The sequence below is a fragment of the Macrotis lagotis genome, chromosome 2 (genome assembly GCF_037893015.1).
Source record: "Macrotis lagotis isolate mMagLag1 chromosome 2, bilby.v1.9.chrom.fasta, whole genome shotgun sequence".
Taxonomy (NCBI): Eukaryota; Metazoa; Chordata; class Mammalia; order Peramelemorphia; family Peramelidae; genus Macrotis; species Macrotis lagotis.
The window spans coordinates 261,887,442-261,891,683 of record NC_133659.1 but is presented as its reverse complement, the minus strand read 5'-3'; the positions used below and the strand labels follow the sequence as shown (position 1 = coordinate 261,891,683).

The 4,242-nt window shown below is 36.7% G+C and overlaps 1 long non-coding RNA gene across 1 annotated transcript; it reads right to left on the bottom strand.

Annotated features, from left to right (window-relative positions):
- Positions 1-386: 386 nt before the first annotated feature.
- On the bottom strand, positions 387-4,035 carry LOC141511669 (uncharacterized). Its single transcript, XR_012475360.1, has 3 exons — positions 3,950-4,035; positions 2,005-2,124; positions 387-672 (listed from the first exon to the last, which is right to left on the bottom strand). It is a non-coding gene; the product is annotated as an uncharacterized LOC141511669 (long non-coding RNA).
- Positions 4,036-4,242: the final 207 nt, after the last annotated feature.

Sequence of the window (4,242 nt, the reverse complement as noted above, 5' to 3'; positions counted from 1 at the left end):
GAGTGAACTGTGCTAAATTTAAATGACTTTAATTCCCCAGGTACCACCTCCCCTGTGCCCTTCTTCTCTCTGTCATTCTCTTTATCTCTCTCTCTGTATTTGTTTTGTCTGTGTGTGTGTGTGTGTGTGTGTGTTTCTCTGCCTCTATTTCTTTCTGTCTCTGGCTGTCTGACTCTCTTTCATTTGAAGCCTGATCAAAATTTTCCTTCAAGAGGAACTTTCAATCTCAAATCTGGGGTCAATCTGTGAAGATTTTGGAAGAACTTAACTTGCTTGTAATATTAAATGCCTTCTTTTAGTTTAAATACAACATGTATAAGGACATAGTTCTCTTTCATCCCATTTCTTTGGCCTGTTTTATATGTGTGCTATGTCTGGGTGTGAAGGAACTGGGTAACTGAGATTGCATAGAGCATTTGAATAGGTTGGAGATGGACAGAGCTTTCTAAAGCAATTTCCTTAACTAGATATCAGGAATACTCACTTCACCCTTTGTCCTTTAGTAAAGACACATAGCAGATTTGATGCTCTCATTTAATAGTTTTGATTGATGCCAGTATATTATTAATGATTTCCTTTAAGGAATAATTCCTTCAGGTTCATGTATCTTCTTGTCTCAGCTGATATAGTGCAGCTTAATAAAGATGTATCTGAGTATTCTTTTTAATTAAGCTGAAAGATAAATGGAACAAGATGATGGCTCTGTTGTGAACTTGACATACCTCAAGGGTCACTTGGATCAACCAAGACCTTTCCCTTTTCTTGGGCCCACCCATCCTCCTGTACCACACTTAGCCCAGGGAGAGGGAGCAGAACTTCTGAAGAAAGATGCAGGCTGAACCTTCTGGAAGATGACATATCCTCCTTTTTTGCTGCTTAAATTCACAGAATCATTATAGAAAAGGAAGAGCCTTGGTCCACTCATTGTTCCTCCCCTTGTTCTTCCCCCTCCCATCTCTACTCCTCTGCACTTGCCCCTCCAGCCTAGAATGTTCTGCCCTCTTGTCTGCTCTCCTTCTGCACTCAGATTAAATCCCATCTCTTCCAGAGGGCTTTCCTGGTCTGCCCAATTCGTCTATTTTTCCAGATTGTTTTTGTAGTCTTTCTTTACATCTGTATTTATCTAGATAGTTATATGTTTTCCTCCATTAGAATACAGGCTCTTTCAGAGCAGAAACTGTAATCTTTTTCATTGTTTTTTAAGTGTCCAATACTCAGTCCAGCATATGACATGTGAAAACTGCTTAATAAATGTTTGTTGACCCACTGTCCCTGGGGATGGCTAAAATTTCAATGTAATGCATTGTTCAAAAATGAACAAACTTCACTAACCTCACCCTCAAAAGTAGCTTCAAAATTTCTGCTTAGATTTAGAGAATGCTCTTTTCATATTAGGAGATAGAAATAAGGGTTTCAGGGCTGGGAGAGGAAACATGTAGGGGTTCATTCTGGGCCTATCTTTGGTTAAGCTCAGTTATAAAATGGTCAGATATCATTCCATCACCTATAAAAATTCCTTGAATATAAAATTAGTTGGTGTTGTGTTAGTAGAGCTGTCCATTCAAGGATGGGGAAAGATCCCAAACCTTTTCCCAAAAATCCTACTTCCTTGAGGATCCACTGAAGCACAAACTGCTTAATGTTTACAAAGCCATTGATGAAAATGTAGATTTTTCATCTACTTTTCATCTATATCACTGTATATCCTCCCACACTCAAATCAAATTATTAAAATGATAAAACTATTTCCCAGAAATTATTAACTTCCTCAGTTTTACTCATTTATTATATTTGAAAACAGATTTCCAGTCTTCAAATTCAGTGAACATGCTACCTCATTGTTGCGACTTACAACCCAGGCATAAATCAGAAAAGAATCAGGAGTAATTGAATGTCCACCTATCCTGCCCTACCCCCCAATGATCATGTGTGGTTGTTTGTTAATGGTTCCCTATCTGGAGACAAATGAATAAAAGGCAATTCTTGGAACAGTTGGTTACTTACCATAATCTGCTGATTGTTGATCAATTGTTGTTGTCTTAGAAAAGACCTTTTCTACAAGCGATTGTGGGGTGGTTGTCTCTGCTGAGGCTATTGTCCTTGGGTCATTAGAATTCTATCCAGCTGGAGAGTCAAATTTTAAACTTTGAGATATTTCAATTCTCCCCACCTTGAGGGTGAAATGGGTAATTAAAAGCCTTCCCTAGGGTTTGAGTTTTAGGGACCTTCTCCAGGAGGAGAGGGAACTGCTTAAACAGAGAGGCAGCCTGTGCTTCTTGGGAAAGACTTGTCTCCTTTCTAGGATATCATCAGTGATATCAGTGAGTTCAGTTGCAGACCACCACAGAAAATTTTATCTAAATAAAGTGAATCACCTGCATTTTTGAAGGTTCATATGCATGCTATATTTGTACTATACTGGAGAATATTAAATGCTTTAGTATTGTTTAAAAATGTATATATCTTAATTAACAATATTGTTGTTCAGTTATCTCTAATTCTTTGTGTTGCCCACTTGCCCATTTTAAAATATGAAGAAACTGAGGCAGAGAAGGTTAAGTAACTTGCCCAGGGTCACACAGTTAGTGAGTGTCTGAGGCCAGATTTGAATTCAGAAAGGAGCCTGAATCCAGGCCTGACATTTTATCTGCCTAGCTCACCCATTTAAAAATTCTTTATGGCTAAAAAATTCTAACCATCATCTAAACCTTCAGTAACTTTTATTTTGTTTTGCTGATGGAAGGTCTTGTCTCCATCTTGTTGACTGCTGACTGAACAGGGTAATGTTTCCTAATGGTCGGGGAGACTGTGGCAACTTTTAGAAAAAGACGACAATGAAGTTTGTCACAGAGATTGACTGTTCTTTTCATTTGAATATTAGAGGCCATTGAAGAGTTTCTTATTGTTCTAATTTTTAATATTGTTGTGTCCCAGGAAAGGAAGAGAAATGGGGAATGTCTAGTTAGTAGAGCAATCAGTACCATGGTAACATTTAAGGATTAAGTTCCCTGATTTCTATGGGTGCAATTTTGTGACTCTCCAAAGCAATGACAATAGTACATCTGATCACAGATCATCATGACAGATAAAAAACTTTGATATTTCTTCCTTTCAAAGTCTGGCTCAGTATAGACAATCAACTTATCTAAAATATTCTTTATTCTAATATGCTTACAAGAGTAAATATAGGTATGTCACACCAAGAACCTTTAAGAAACAAAAAAAGAATTTTGCTTTTTTTATGTTAATATATAAAATGCCTAATATGTTTAATCAGCAGAAAGGAGGTCATTATAAAATCACTCTGGCATCAATTGAAATGTTTATATTTTAGCAAATGATATAATTAGATTCCAATAAATTAAATGCATAAAATTTAAAATATATTTTACTTTGAAACGCAATGCAGCTATTAAAAAACTTGTATGCTTAGACTTTTCACTAAAATGATCATTTTCCTTTTAAAAGTTTCTTCCTCCTAGCCTAACAGGTTTATTAAGGTCCCATTTAGCTCTTTAGGCAACTAGGTGGTATAGTAGTTAGAGAAGCAATTTTTGAATTAGAAAGAATTATCTTCTGTAATACAAATCTGAGTTCAGATACAAGCTATGTGGCTTTGGTCAAATCACTTAAATCTGGATGCCTCAGTTTCCTTAACTGAAAAAGAAACTAAATCAGTAAATGACATACCAGCTCAATATCTATGCCAAAAAAGAAAAATAAACCCAAATGGAACCCATAGTGAGTAAATCACAATGAAATAATGATTGAATAACATTTAAAGCTTGTTTTCTGTGTATCCGTGATTGATCTTCAGGAAGACTAACATGACCTCAGGAAGGCTGAACATTCTATTCTATAAGTGGCAGTGGGAATCATAGGACCCAGACCCTCTTAGGCATCATAGACCTTTGCTGAGGGAGGGAATAGGAAATGTTGCCACACTCACCAGCTCCAATAAGAACTCCAGCCAGAATGATCATGATGAGAATCACTGGGGATCTCATTTTGCTGATGGAATAAGGAAAGTTTTCTTGAGAAGTAAGAAGTATTGATGGAGCCAGCTCTCTGTTAAGATTTTATAAAGCTGGTAAATGCTAACAGATTTTGAAAAAAAAACTGTGTACTCTCTTTCCTTTGCAATCCTCTCCCCTTACTCCTGCCTTAAGCCATTTGCTAAATCAACAAGTGTTGCTGAGGTGCCTCATTTGCTGAAGTCATTGTCAGTTGTGCTAACAATTG